The sequence below is a fragment of the Bombina bombina genome, chromosome 2, assembly GCF_027579735.1.
Source record: "Bombina bombina isolate aBomBom1 chromosome 2, aBomBom1.pri, whole genome shotgun sequence".
Taxonomy (NCBI): domain Eukaryota; kingdom Metazoa; phylum Chordata; class Amphibia; order Anura; family Bombinatoridae; genus Bombina; species Bombina bombina.
The window spans coordinates 1215996703-1216013655 of record NC_069500.1 but is presented as its reverse complement, the minus strand read 5'-3'; positions in this window follow the sequence as shown (position 1 = coordinate 1216013655).

Sequence of the window (16953 nt, the reverse complement as noted above, 5' to 3'; positions counted from 1 at the left end):
TTTATACCTCAATTCCACATGAGGCTGGTTTAACAACTGTTAAAAGCTTCTTAAGTGAAAGCAAATTATATAATCTATCTCAGATTGATTTTGTTGATGACATGCTAAGATTGATATTGTACTGTAATTACTTCCTATTTCAGGACACCTACTACATGCAAAAACGGGGGACAGCAATGGGCTCCAATGTAGCCCCCTCATATGCCAGTTTGTTTGTGAGTGGCTTTGAGAACAAATTTGTCTACAAAAGTCAGCCATTCATCAGCAGCTGTAAGCTCTGGCTAAGATATATAGATGACATTTTTGGCATATGGGGGGGGGGGGCTCATTGGAGTCCCTACTTCAGTTTGTTGAGGACATTAATGCCTCTATGGTGGGCATTAGGTTTACACTCACATATTCTAGTCAACAGGTTAACTTTCTGGACACCACTGGCTACAAACAGAGTACAAAGTTGAGTACTGATCTTTATACTAAGCCAACGGACAGGAACACATTGCTAAGATATGAAAGTTTTCACCCAGATACTGTATTCAGATCTATACCCAGGAGCCAGTTATTGCACACAAAGAGAATAGTCCAAGAACAGGATATATTGCCAGAAAGATTGAGATCTATGGGCAATACATTTTTCCAAAGAGGATACCCAGAAGAGATAGTGGCTAGGAATATTGAGGAGTTAGAGAAAACCCAAAAAAAGCAAACTAAAAAACATCTTAAAAATAGCACAGTAAATGGATCTAATAGATTGGTCTTTTCTATGGAATATAGTGATCTGAGTAGTGATGTTTTTAGAATAGTAAGAAAGCATTGGCATTTACTATCAAAATATAATCCAGAAGTAGAATCTTTCAAATTACCCCCTATGCCCTCATATAGAAGGGTTAAAAATCTTAGGGACAATATTGATAGTGCTGATGTAGGTACAGCTAAATCATCTAATGTTAATTACTCAACTACACCAAATAAGGGATGTTATCCCTGTCTTCATTGTGCTCAATGTAATTCTATAATAAAAGGCAAATACCTGGCACAGAATGATAAAAGGAAACAATATATTATAAATGGATTATATACATGCCAGACCAACTATGTAATTTATCTACTTAAATGCCCATGTGGGCTTTGCTATATTGGCGAGACCACCCAGGCTGCCAGGGATAGGTTTAGCCAACATAAGGCCTCTATTAAATCTAAATTTCTATCATTACCTGTATCTGCACATTTCACACAGATGGGACATACAGTTAGCCAACTTTGCTTTCAAATCATAGACCATATCCCCATGCATAGAAGAGGGGGTAATAGGGAATTAAAGTTAAAGCAAAAAGAAGTATGGTGGATTAAACGTTTGAATACTTTACACCCTTATGGTCTGAATAGGGATTATGAGTTGTATTTGTTTTTATGAGACATTTTTTTCTTCTTTCTTTTTAATATGTTATGTGTTCTGGTGCCACTAGGGGGCTCTTAGGTAAGGAAAATTGCAATACCTGGACAGGTATGAGTTAACCCAATTAACTTACAGCATCAAACCCTGATTGGCTCAGTTATCCTTTTTAAATGTTTGTTCATTTGTCTTTTAAATATGAATGAATAAGGACCATGTACGTCCGAAACGTCGCCTTTTTATGGTTGTTGTACCTGAATAAAAGAATTTTTCACCTCTAAAGAAGCAAGACTGTGCTGTGGTGCTGTTACACTTTGTATATATGGACTATATATATATATATATATATATATATATATATATATATATATATATATATGTGTGTGTATATACTATACTATATATATATATATATATATATATATATATATATATATACACTGCATAATGAACAGTGAAGACCCAGAATTTTTCAAATGTAGACAAATTGCAGGTACCTCGATGTCTTTTGACACTGGGTATGTGCATTTTTACATCCAATTGGGGATTCACCACAGAGTTCTATTGACCCTGGGTGAACCCCTTTAACACGGTATAGGTATATAGCTGTTGCTATCAATCCCTTTGTATACCCTTGTTGTTTACACACACATATCCAATCTGTATTTGTAGTAAATGCTCTAGACACCCTTAGGTCTCTTACCTTTCATGGGGTATCTAATGGCCCCTGAAACAATTGTTAAGATGTTCAAACTAATTTACACTGTTCAAACAGTTTATAACAAGGTATCAGAATCCATGTAAGCGCAGTAATTTTAAGCAATGTGAGTCCATATGCCTACATTAGTTTACTACTCCACCTACACCTTTTCCCTCATAGAGGGGGCTGTGTTATGTTCATAGCCAGTTTAAATGTATTTAAATTCATTAATATTCTATTTCACTTTTCAAACATTTCTTTTCAACACGTTCTGCACGTTTACTTTCACATTGTCTCAATATATGAGTGGTAATCACCTAGTTCATTCTTATAAATTACAAGTGGATATGGTGCATTTCGTTTTATTTGTAACTGTACAATCCTGTACCATTATTGTGCAGTTTGTGTCCCACTTCTGGTTACGGACATCAGTAGTGCACACATACAGGGTTACACTGCTTTGCCCCACTTCCGGTTTTGAGTGATGATATCACTTCCGGAATAACAGCGGTTACTCGAACTGCACATTGAAGGTATTATGTGTGTATCACTTGTATTTTGTCTCATAATATGGGCACTGCTTGATTCGGTTTATGGTATAGTTCATTGATTTAGGATTGATTTTGTTAGGATTGTTATTCTATCATGCTTAGCTCTTCCGGTTTGGCGATTTTCACACTGTTTTGAATTTTGGCGCTCAGCACTGGGGGAGGTAATTACTTGATTATTTGATTGTTTGCCTTATTTATGAGGATGCTGTGCATCAGTTTTGTGTTCTGAAGAAAGGGAAGAATGTCCCGAAACGTTAAAATCACTGTTCACTGTTCATTGTGCAGTGTGTATTTATATTTGCAGTAGAAGCTCAGGTGGTTGTCTCTGGAGGGCAGATTATTATACTGTGGTTTATTTATATATATATATATATATATATATATATATATATATGTATAATATATATATATATATATATATATAGGTACATATATTTATATATATATATGTGTGTATATATATATATATATATATATATATATATATAGGTATTTAGTATATATATATATATATATATATATATATAGGTATGTGAATATTTTTATATATATATATATATATATATATATATATATATAGGTGTGTGTGTGTATATATATACTGTATATATGGGTGCGTGTATATATATATATATATATATATATATATATATATACACACACACACACATATATATACAGTATATATAACCAGACAACCATATGATTTCCCCAAAACATCTCTGAGTCAGACAGTCATATATGTTCTCAATCCATTCCATAAACACAACATGATAACCCTGCTCACTGAGCTATATGGTGGCTATGTGCTCTCATGGGAATAATAACAAGTAGTAGACAGGTAAGGTAATCAATTCAACTCAACTCATGTAGCTAAGCTGCAGCCTGCTTGTAGCTGCTTACCCCCAAAATAAGGAACGCTAATAGTGCTTACCAACTCCAGTTGCGGGCGGTGCTGCTGCTGAGTCCTAGCTATCATAAGTGTGCTGTGCTCCACTGCACTGTGTGATGCTGGTAAAACAAGTGCCTTGCGCATCGCCGCAATGTCTTCACTCTAGAGGAAGCCCACACAGAAATGGCGGTGAGCGCTCCGCCAGGACGCTCCTCCTCATACCAACAATGTGAGTCTGACTAAATAGTCTAAATTTGTCCCCATAGCAGCAGCCCAATAGTCACACCGGGACTAACCGCTAAAACCCCACACTGGCTCCCAGAGACTGAGTTCCTGTCTGAAACTCTGAATCCCGTGCAGCAGCCTGCAGGTCCCAAGTATCCAGGACTGGAGTTTAGATGCGCCTGCGTGGGTGGGTCTTTGTGCCGGGTGGATGGTATTGGTTGTTGGTCGCAATGGTCGGGACCGTGGGGGGTGTACCATGTGCTGCGTGCACTATTACCCGTCCCAATAAAAAAATCAGGCTGCTCCGCCTCTAAATTGCACCCCCTCTCTGGGGCACCCTAAGGTGGTTGCCGTATACCAAACACCGGCCCTGGTAACCTATTGTATGGCCCACTGAGTATAGAGAATATGTTTGCACCTTCATAGTTTAAAGAAAATGCTGCAATATCTCAGAATATTCTAGACTATTATAGAACATAGAAGGTTCCCCCATGTTTCTATACCACCCCTTAATATTTAAGTGAAGAAGGGATAAATGTGTCTTACAATGGAGAAAGGTATGAGAATAGTTTTGTAGGAATTTCCCATTGCAATCATTCCTTAGTATATAATGAATCTACTTACAATAAAGAGGATGAGAACACAACCTAAGCTAGAAATTTATATCAATTATACAGAGAAAACATAATTTATTCTTATCTGATAAATTTCTTTCTTTCTTGACACTGTGAGCCTACAGATCATCTTAATTACTGTTGGGAATATAACTCCTGACCAGCAGGAGGAGGCAAAGAGCACCACAGCAAAAGCTGTTAAATACCACTCCCCCTACCCAAAATCCCCAGTCATTCAACCGAAGGGAAAGGAGAAAGGAAGTAATCTAAGATGCAGAGGTGCCTGAAGTTTATAGAAAAGCAAACTGTCTGAAAAACAGGGCGGGCCATGGACTCACTGTGTCAAGAAAGAAAGAAATTTATCAGGTAAGAATAAATTATGTTTTCTTTCTCATGACACAGTGAGTCCATGGGTCATATTAATTACTGTTGGGAATACCCAATACCCAAGATAAAGGACATGGATGATAAGGGAGGGACAAGACAGTTAACCTAAACAGAAGGCACCACTGCTTGAAGAACCTTTCTCCCAAAAGAAGCCTCTGCTGAAACAAACGTATCACATTTGTAAAATTTAGAAAAAGTATGCAAAGATGACCAAGTCGCAGCCTTGCAAAGCTGATCTACAGAAGCTCCATTTTTGAAAGCCCAAGAAAATGAAACAGCCCTCGTGGAATGAGCCATGATTCTCTCAGAAGGCTGCTGACCAGCAGTCTCATATGCCAAGCGAATAACACTCCTTAACTAACAAGAAAGAGAAGTAGCAGTAGCTTTCTTACCCTTACGCTTCCCAGAAAAGACAACAAATAAAGAAGAAGACTGGCAAAAATCCTTAGTTGCCTGCAAATAATATTTCAATGTATGAACCACATCCAGGTTGTGCAACAAACGCTCCTTATGAGAAGAAGGATTAGGACACAAAGAAGGAACAACAATCTCTTGATTAATATTCTTATCAGAAATAACCTTGGGAAGAAAACCCAAGGCAGAACGCAGAACTACCTTATCAGAGTGAAATATAAGAATAGGTGATTCATACTGTAAGGCTGAAAGCTCCAAAACTCTTCGAGCAGAAGAAATAGCCACCAGAAACAAAACCTTCCAAGATAACATCTTAATATCCAAATAATGCATAGGTTCAAATGGAGCCTGTTGAAGAACCAAATTAAGACTCCAAGGTGGAGTAGTAGCACAGGCCGAATTCTAACCAAGGCCTGACAAAAAGAATGAACATCTGGCACATCCACCAGGAGCTTGTGCAATAAAATAGATAAGGTTGAAATTTGACCCTTCAGAGTACTAGCAGATAAACCTTTCCCAAAACCCTCCTGGAGAAATGACAAAATCCTAGGAATCCTAACTCTACTCCATGAGTAGCCTTTGGATTCACATCAATACAAATATTTATGCCAAATCTTATAATAAATCTTCCTAGTCACAGGCTTATGAGCCTGAATCATAGTCTCAATGACTGACTCAGAAAAAACACGCTTAGAAAGAATCAATCTCCAAGCAGTCAGCTTCAGAGAAACGAGATTTGGATGAAGGAAGGGACCCTGCAGAAGAAGGTACTTCCTTAATGGAAGATGCCAAGGTGGAAGAGAAGACATCTCCACCAGATCTGCAAACCAGATTCTGCAAGGCCATGCCAGAGCAATGAGAATCACTGAAGCCCTCTCTTGTTTGACCCGAGCAATAACTCGAGGAAGAAGAGCAAATGGAGGGAACACATATGCCAGACAGAAAGTCCAAGGAACTGCCAGAGCATCTATCAGAACAGCCTGAGGATCCTTTGACCTCGACCCGTACCTCGGGAGCTTGGCATTCTGATGAGATACCATGAGATCCAACTCCGGCTGCCCCCAAATGAGAATCAAGCTAGAAAATACCTCTGGATGAGATTCCCACTCCCCCGGATGAAAAGTCTGTCTGCTCAGAAAATCTGCTTCCCAATTGTCCACCCCTGGAATGTGGATAGGAGACAGACAACAGTTGTGAATCTCCGCCCACTGAATAATCTTGGCTACCGCTGTTATGGCCAAGAAACTCTGAGTTCCTGCCTGATGATCGATGTAAGCCATTGACGTTATGTTGTCCGACTGAAACCTGATAAACTGGGTTGAAGATAGCTGAGGCCAGGCAAGAAGAGCATTGAAAATTGCTCTAAGTTCCAAAACATTTATTGGAAGAACCGACTTCTCCTTAGTCCATAGACCCTGAGCCCTTAATGAACCCCAGACAGCACCCCAGCCCAGCAAACTGGCATCCGTGGTTACAATCACCCAGGTAGGTCTGTGAAAGCAAGATCCCTGAGAGAGAAGATCCTGAGACAACCACCATGGAAGAGAAACTCTGGACATCTGATCTAGAACAATCTTTGGAGATAGATCTGCATAATCCCTGTTCCACTGCCTGAGCAAGCATAACTGCAGAGGTCTGAGATGGAGCCAAGCAAACGGAACGATGTCCATGACTGAAACCATCAGACCAATAACCTCCATGCACTGAGCCATTGATGGACGAGGAAGGGACTGAAGAGCAAGACACGTATTGAAAATCTTTGACTTTCTTGCTTCTGTCAGAAAAATTTTCATCTCTAGAGAATCTATAATGGTCCCCAAAAATACAACTCTTATAGCCGAAATTAAGGAACTTTTTCCTAAATTCACCTTCCAACCATGGGAGCACAGAAAAGACAACAACAACTCTGTGTGGGAGTTTGCTAGTTGAAAATATGGAGCCTGAACTAGAATGTCATCCAGATAAGGAGCCACTGCAACACAATTCAATTGAAGCACCGCCAACAATGCTCCCAAGACCTTTGAAAAAAATTCTGGGAGCTGTTGCCAGACCAAAAGGAAGAGCTACAAACTGAAAATGTTTGTCTAGAAATGCAAATCTTAGGAAACTGTGATGATCCCTGTGAATGGGAATATACAGATGCGCATACTTTAGATCCACTGTGGTCATGAACTGACCTTCCTGAACCAAAGGAAGAATGGAACGAATAGTTTCCATCTTGAAAGATGGAACCCTGAGAAACTTGTTTACACTCTTGAGATCTAAAATAGGTCTGAAATTTGCCTCCTTTTTGGGAACTACAAAGAGATTGGAATAAAAACCCAGACCCTGTTCCTGAGCTGGAACAGGAACTATCACTCCCATGTCGGAAAGATTCTGAACACAACGTAAGAATGCCTCTCCTTTTATCTGGTTTACAGATAACCTGGAGAGAAGAAACCTGCCTCTGGGAGGAAAATTCTTGAACTCCAGTTTGTAACCCTGGGACACGATATCTACCACCCAGGGATCCTGAACATCTCGAACCAAAGCTTGAGCAAAGAAAGAGAGTCTGCCCCCCACAAGATCTATTCCCAGATTGGGGGCAGACCCTTCATGCTGATTTTGAGTCAGCAACAGGCTTCCTGTACTGCTTCCCCTTATTCCAAGACTGATTTGACTTCCAAGATGGCTTGGACTGTTCCTGCTTGGAGGAAGAAGAGAAAGATTTACCAGAGAAGTTACAAAAGGAATGAAAATTACTCTGCTGAGCCTTCTGTTTATTTCTTTTATCCTGAGGAAGAGAATGCCCCTTCCCTCCCGTAATATCAGAAATAATCTCAGCCAAACCTGGCCCAAACAAGGCCTTACCCTTGTAAGGAATAGACAAAAGCTTAGACTTAGAGAACACATCCGCAGACCAGGATTTTAACCACAAAAGCTCTGCAAGCTAAAATGGCCAAACCAGACATTTTAGCTCCCAACTTCATGACCTGTAGAGAAGCATCTGCAATAAAGGAATTAGCCAACTTCAAAGCCTTGATTCTATCTTGAATTTCTTCAAGAGGAGTATCTTGCTGAATAGAATCAGACAATGCATCAAATCAATATGCCACCGCACTAGTAACCGTAGCAATACATGCAGCCGGTTGCCATTGATACCCCTGGGGAACATAAATATTTTTAAGCAAAACTTCTAACTTCTTATCCATAGGATCTTTAAAGGAACAGCTGTCCTCAATAGTAATAGTGGTCCTCTTGGTCAGAGTGGAAACTGCTCCCTCCACCTTAGGAACCATGACTTGTGCCTCAGAGTAATTCAAGGTAGCCAAAACCTCCTTGAGTAACAAACAGAGATGCTCTAGCTTAAACCTAAGGGAAACAACCTCAAGTTCAGAAGAAGGATTTACACTATCAGAATCCGAGATCTCACCCTCAGATGCTACTGAAGTATCTTCTTCCTCAGACTTATGAGAAGAAACACTAGACACAATTGCAACAGAATCAGAAACCTTATACTTCCTCTTGCGCTTCCCCTGCAACATAGGAAAAGCAGACAAAGCCTCAGATACTGCCGAGGATATATGGGTAGCCATATCCTGCAAGGAAAAACTAACTTGAGATGAAACACAGGGCACTGCAGAAGATTGGGACGTATGAGGAGAAAGCTGCGGATTAGCCTGAACAGGAGACTCCTGAACAACATCAACCCTAGACAATGAAGGCTCAGAATCAAAAAGTCTATCCTTGTAATGTAATGTTCTCTCAATACAAGAGGAACAAAAAGGGATAGGAGGCTCAACATTAGTATTTTAACATAGAGAACAAGCAACAGCTTGCAGGGCCTCTTGGTCCATATTTTTCCAAAGGAAAAAACTTTAATCAATAAAAAAATCTAAATTCAAATCAGAATTATAATGAAACAAAAAACTTTACTGTCCCTTTAAATTTTAAACAGACAATTTTTTTAATTTCTTTTTAAAAAACTAGAAAATCCTTAAATAAACTGCACAATAAATCTTGCAGCAACATTTTTTCACAAAATGAATGCAAAAAGAGACACAAACGTTATAATCCCTGAAATTCAGACAGAAACTTAAATATAAACTGAGCAGCAGCCCCACAAAAAAACAACCGGCAACCTCCACACCTCAGCAAGCTCTGCTGATGTGCCTAACTGACCTCCTTGCTGCCAGAAACAAAGTCAGAAAATGAACCGGACCCCCATACAGCCGCACCAGAGAGAACGCTGAACCACCTCTGAGGAGCTATGCAACAGAGCTGCAACATCCAGGAACAACAGGAAAAAGCTAAAAAGGGCGCCAAAAACATCCTTGCTATCTCAGATCAGTCCGCCTATTGTGGGCCTGGCCTAACAAACCTCCTGGTAGCCATTAATACACAAACAAAAAACGTACACAAAAGTGATAACATAATAAACTGAGCCTCCAAACATCCCCAGTGACTTCAAAACTGCCATACAATAAACCGTTAACCTAGAAGGCTGATTGTATATTTAGACAGAATTAACTGTCAAAGTGCCAAATTCTCCTGTATCAAAACAGGGAAAGAAATAGGCATTTACCTCAAAAATCTGTCCGGCAGCAGGACAGCTCACTTAGAATGAGAGGGACTTCCTACCTCACATGGGCCTGTGGAAAAAAGAAAATGCGGAGTAAATTTACTCAAACTTTCAACTAAGGGCAGCATGAAATTACTTGGGAGGCCCAGTGGGGATTATACCCCACAAGTTCCCAAATGCTTAAAAGTCACTTAAAGAGACTGACATGGACTACGGCTAAACCCCAAAGAAAACCAGAGCAAACTTGCTCTGCTTATAAAATAACAAACTCTTGATTGAAGAATCAGAAACCTAACTTTACCCCTCCTTGCAATTGATACAAGCAAAGAGAATGACTGGGGATTGTGGGTAGGGGGAGTGGTATTTAACAGCTTTTGCATGGTGCTCTTTGGTCAGGAGTGATATTCCCAACAGTAATTAAGAAGATCCATGGACTCACTGTGTCATTAGAAAGAAATATGAGTTTTGGGAATAGTATAATTATAATGATATTGGCGGTATATTTTCTACTTACAAATTTATTTTTCCCTTTATTAACTGGTATGGCATCTGCTATTTGACTTTTGTAATTCCAGGTGTTTGTCAGTGAAAGGAATTATCTTACCATAAAGATGTGTTTACCTTTACAAAGATTGTGTAGTTTCAATATTTTTATGATTGTATTCTTTCCTTATACAGGATTGCGAGAAAATTTAGGTTGCATAAGATAATCAGTAAATTAGTAGTGCTTATATCAGATGAGACAGCTGATTCTACTAAGATCAACTTTGGAGAATTATAAACTTTACATATAGTTAGCATAGCCATACAGCCTCTTGATGAAGTCTAGCAGTTTTTACTTGCTTAGTATTAATGTTTAAGGTATAATTTAAATTGTACAGAGAAGCTGTGAGTTATTCTTTGTAAAAGTATAATAAATGTATTTATCTTGTATTATATATCCATAATGTTTTCCTGGTTTTAAATGACATAGGATAAGTTAAGCTATTAAAGGATATTGTGATGCTTGGAAAAAAGTGCAAAAGTTTTGTTGGGCATAATTGTGAGTGTATCAGGGTGCGTGCTCATCTTGTGCTGTTTTGTTTCCTTCTTAGACTCCTTCTGACTTGAGTGTCTGTTGCTATGGGGATCCATCTGTTTCCCTTGTCTACCCCATGAACAAACCACCGTACTTCCAGAATGTATCTGCAGATAAACTCTTTCTCATGTGCAAAGCACCCCTACTGCAAATGGACTATGATATTGAAGCAGAGTGTCTGAGGGAGTGGAGCTCTAAGAGGACAAAGGCTGTCCTTAAAGTCATCAGAGGTCACCCAGAGATACTTGTGCTGTTCCCATGTTATGCTTCACTGTGGAGAGTGTACAGAGCAGGGAAATGTCAATGCTATTTGGGGATGCTAGCTATGCAGGTTGAGAAATAAAGATGCAGTGTTGTTTGGGGGTAGATAGGGGGGCTGGTTGGGTCTTTGTGCAGACAGACCAGTAGTTTGGGGATGCTGGGAGGTAGACAGAGAGTATTGGAGTGACTGTACTGATGTGCGGTAACATATTGTGCCCTATTGGCCTATTCAGCGTTTTATTAAAGTTAACTATTATAGCAGAAAATGTGAATTAATTTCTCTACAGTATTCTCACATAGATTCATGTTATATCTTAGTATCAGGCTTATATTGTTAATTATTAATAGATTTACAAATTTTTTATGCCTTTTGTATAGTTGTTTAAGTTTCATTTTATGATATTCTGTTAGAATAAAAGGGTGGAATGTAAGAATATGTATTTAACCATACTGACTCCATTTTGTTTCAGTATTATATTTCATTATAATGTGGTTTTTATGCTGTGAGAACATATGCTGACATTAGAATTTAGTTTCATATGCAACAATTGTGTCTCAAGAATGGCCTTGCTATGTCCTTGGCGATGCGCCCTGATACACTGTTATCTAAAACTATAAGTTTCACAGTAAACTCCTTATTCCTCCTTATTCCTATTATTTTTACTGTGCTTCTTTGTTCTAACTTATGCTGTGTAGAATGGTGTGATTATGTTACGTCATTTGTTTAACCCCATATACTGTAACCATTGTCTATAAAAGTATGTGATGCCTTATAATAAACAGAACAGTGATTAGACTTTACTTGCTGCTTGTCTTATTTTTGTTCCTGAGATCTCACCAAATAACTCATTCAGTTCCAGGTGAAGGTGTAGAATACTGCTAAGTGTAAAGTGATACCCCCGGTTATATGATTACGCCTAACACATACATTTATTTGTTTTGTTTTAAAGAGCTATGAATAGAAAGAATATTGGTACAGAGGCAATCTGTTTAGTTTAATTTGTTTATAATATTAGTGCAAGAATAGTATTTTGGTGCACAGAAATGTAGGCCTAGATTTGGAGTTTTGTCGGTAACGACCCGCGTAGCTAACGCCGGCTTTTTTCTGGCCGCACCATAAAAATAACTCTGGTATTGAGAGTCCACATAAAGGCTGCGTTAGGCTCCAAAAAAGGAGCGTAGAGCATTTTTAACGCAGCTTCAACTCTCGATACCAGAGTTGCTTACGCAAGCGGCCAGCCTCAAAAACGTGCTTGTGCACGATTCTCCCATAGAAAAAAATGGGGCTGTTTGAGCTGAAAAAAAAACTAACACCTGCAAAAAAGCCGCGTTCAGCTCCTAACGCAGCCCCATTGTTTGCTATGGGGAAACACTTCCTACGTCTGCACCTAACACCCTAACATGTACCCCGAGTCTAAACACCCCTAACCTTACACTTATTAACCCCTAATCTGCCGCCCCCACTATCGCTGACCCCTGCATATTATTATTAACCCCTAATCTGCCGCTCCGTAAACTGCCGCTACTTACATTATCCCTATGTACCCCTAATCTGCTGCCCTAACATCGCCGACCCCTATATTATATTTATTAACCCCTAATCTGCCCCCCACAACGTCGCCTCCACCTGCCTACACTTATTAACCCCTAATCTGCCGAGCGGACCTGAGCGCTACTATAATAAAATTATTAACCCCTAATCCGCCTCACTAACCCTATAATAAATAGTATTAACCCCTAATCTGCCCTCCCTAACATCGCCGACACCTAACTTCAATTATTAACCCCTAATCTGCTGACCGGAGCTCACCGCTATTCTAATAAATGTATTAACCCCTAAAGCTAAGTCTAACCCTAACACTAACACCCCCCTAAGTTAAATATAATTTACATCTAACGAAATTAATTAACTCTTATTAAATAAATTATTCCTATTTAAAGCTAAATACTTACTTGTAAAATAAATCCTAATATAGCTACAATATAAATTATAATTACATTGTAGCTATTTTAGGATTAATATTTATTTTACAGGCAACTTTGTAATTATTTTAACCAGGTACAATAGCTATTAAATAGTTAAGAACTATTTAATAGTTACCTAGTTAAAATAATTACAAAATTACCTGTCAAATAAATCCTAACCTAAGTTACAATTAAACCTAACACTATACTATCATTAAATTAATTAAATAAAATACCTACAATTACCTACAATTAAACCTAACACTACACTATCAATACATTAATTAAATACAATACCTACAAATAACTACAATGAAATAAACTAACTAAAGTACAAAAAATATAAAAGAACTAAGTTACAAAAAATAAAAATATATCTACAAACATAAGAAAAATATTACAACAATTTTAAACTAATTACACCTACTCTAAGCCCCCTAATAAAACAACAAAGCCCCCCAAAATAAAAAATGCCCTACCCTATTCTAAATTACTAAAGTTAAAAGCTCTTTTACCTTACCAGCCCTGAACAGGGCCCTTTGCGGGGCATGCCCCAAGAAGTTCAGCTCTTTTGCCTGTAAAAAAAACATACAATACCCCCCCCCAACATTACAACCCACCACCCACATACCCCTAACCTAACCCAAACCCCCCTTAAATAAACCTAACACTAAGCCCCTGAAGATCTTCCTACCTTGTCTTCACCATACCAGGTTCACCGATCGGTCCTGAAGAGCTCCTCCGATGTCCTGATCCAAGCCCAAGCGGGGGGCTGAAGATGTCCATGATCCGGTAGAAGTCTTCATCCAAGCGGGGCAGAAGAGGTCTTCCATCCGATTGAAGTCTTCATCCATGCGGCATCTTCTATCGACATCCATCTGGAACGGAGCGGCAGCATCCTGAAGACCTCCAGCGCGGAACATCCATCCTGGCCGACGACTGAACGACGAATGACAGTTCCTTTAAATAACGTCATCCAAGATGGCGTCCCTCGAATTCCGAGCTCGCATTCTATTGGCTGTTCCGATCAGCCAATAGAATGCGAGCTAAATCTGATTGGCTGATTCCATCAGCCAATCAGAATATTCCTACCTTAATTCCGATTGGCTGATAGAATCCTATCAGCCAATTGGAATTCGAGGGACGCCATCTTGGATGACGTCATTTAAAGGAACCATCATTCGTCGTTCAGTCGTCGGCCAGGATGGATGTTCCGCGTCGGAGGTCTTCAGGATGCTGCCGCTCCGTTCCAGATGGATGTCGATAGAAGATGCCGCCTGGATGAAGACTTCAATCGGATGGAAGACCTCTTCTGCCCCGCTTGGATGAAGACTTCTACCGGATCATGGACATCTTCAGCCCCCCGCTTGGGCTTGGATCAGGACATCGGAGGAGCTCTTCAGGACCGATCGGTGAACCTGGTATGGTGAAGACAAGGTAGGAAGATCTTCAGGGGCTTAGTGTTAGGTTTATTTAAGGGGGGTTTGGGTTAGATTAGGGGTATGTGGGTGGTGGGTTGTAATGTTGGGGGGGTATTGTATGGTTTCTTTTGACAGGCAAAAGAGCTGAACTTCTTGGGGCATGCCCCGCAAAGGGCCCTGTTCAGGGCTGGTAAGGTAAAAGAGCTTTTAACTTTAGTAATTTAGAATAGGGTAGGGCATTTTTTATTTTGGGGGGCTTTGTTGTTTTATTAGGGGGCTTAGAGTAGGTGTAATTAGTTTAAAATTGTTGTAATATTTTTCTTATGTTTGTAGATATTTTTTTATTTTTTGTAACTTAGTTCTTTTTTATTTTTTGTACTTTAGTTAGTTTATTTCATTGTAGTTATTTGTAGGTATTGTATTTAATTAATGTATTGATAGTGTAGTGTTAGGTTTAATTGTAGGTAATTGTAGGTATTTTATTGAATTAATTTAATGATAGTATAGTGTTAGGTTTAATTGTAATGTAGGTTAGGATTTATTTGACAGGTAATTTTGTAATTATTTTAACTAGGTAACTATTAAATAGTTCTTAACTATTTAATAGCTATTGTAACTGGTTAAAATAATTACAAAGTTGCCTGTAAAATAAATATTAATCCTAAAATAGCTACAATGTAATTATAATTTATATTGTAGCTATATTAGGATTTATTTTACAGGTAAGTATTTAGCTTTAAATAGGAATAATTTATTTAATAAGAGTTAATTAATTTCGTTAGATGTAAATTATATTTAACTTAGGGAGGTGTTAGTGTTAGGGTTAGACTTAGCTTTAGGGGTTAATACATTTATTAGAATAGCGGTGAGCTCCGGTCGGCAGATTAGGGGTTAATAATTGAAGTTAGGTGTCGGCGATGTTAGGGAGGGCAGATTAGGGGTTAATACTATTTATTATAGGGTTAGTGAGGCGGATTAGGGGTTAATAACTTTATTATAGCAGCGCTCAGGTCCACTTGGCAGATTAGGGGTTAATAAGTGTAGGCAGGTGGAGGCGACGTTGTGGGGGGCCGATTAGGGGTTAATAAATATAATATAGGGGTCGGCGGTGTTAGGGGCAGCAGATTAGGGGTACATAAGGATAATGTAGGTGGCGGCGCTTTGCGGTCGGCAGATTAGGGGTTAATAAGTGTAGGTAGCTGGCGGTGACGTTGTGGGGGGCAGGTTAGGGGTTACTAAATATAATATAGGGGTCGGCGGTGTTAGGGGCAGCAGATTAGGGGTACATAAGGATAACGTAGGTGGCGGTCGGTAGATTAGGGGTTAAAAAAATTTAATCGAGTGGCGGCGATGTGGGGGGACCTCGGTTTAGGGGTACATAGGTAGTTTATGGGTGTTAGTGTACTTTAGAGCACAGTAGTTAAGAGCTTTATAAACCGGCGTTAGCCCAGAAAGCTCTTAACTACTGACTTTTTTCCTGCGGCTGGAGTTTTGTCGTTAGATGTCTAACGCTCACTTCAGACACGACTCTAAATACCGGAGTTAGAAAGATCCCATTGAAAAGATAGGATACGCAATTTACGTAAGGGGATCTGCGGTATGGAAAAGCCGCGGCTGAAAAGTCAGCGTTAGACCCTATTTTGAGTGACTCCAAATATCGGAGGTAGCCTAAAACCAGCGTTAGGAGCCTCTAACGCTGGTTTTCACGGCTAACGCCAAACTCCAAATCTAGGCCGTAATGTTTTAGTGTCATTACTGGTTGACAGATTGTAGTGCCATGTTATCTGTCCATCAGTTAAGGTAAGCAATTTACTTTATTAATGAGCTGTAGTAGTATAGCTAGTTCTTGCAAATCTACAGATGTATTTGGTAAGAGTTGTTGACTGACCATATCCAAAGCTGTTATTGATTATACAATATGCCATAACTTCATATTAAAATAAGAATGGTGCACAAGGTTTAAGTTCACTTAACTTAAAAATGTAAATGTTTCCCAGCTTAAAGGGGCATTCTGGTCAAAATTTAAATACACATAGATGAATTACATCTTTGAATAGAAACATATTTGCAATATACATGTATTGTCAAAAATGCTTCTAGTAAAAGTTATAATTGTTTTAGTGTTAAAAATTGTCTCTGCATGTGCATGTGAAGCATAGCTAGATATTCTCAGTGCACCAGCATTTTAAATGCTGCAGGTGCTAAGAGAGCCAGTGGGGCTTGTATCATTTCAGCAGTTAACACATTGAGTCATTACCAGATGGTTAAAGTACCTTAGGCTCTCTGAGCAAGTACTGTGTTTAAAATGCTGGTGCACGGTGCATACTTAAATACACATTTGAAACAGTTATAGCTTTATTAGAGACATTTTTGCTAATACATGTATATTACAAAATTGTATCTGTTCAATACCGAAATGCACCCATGTGGTTTCCAATTTTGGCTGGAATGTCCCTTCCTTTAAGTGAGTACAAGAGCACAACTTTGTGAACTT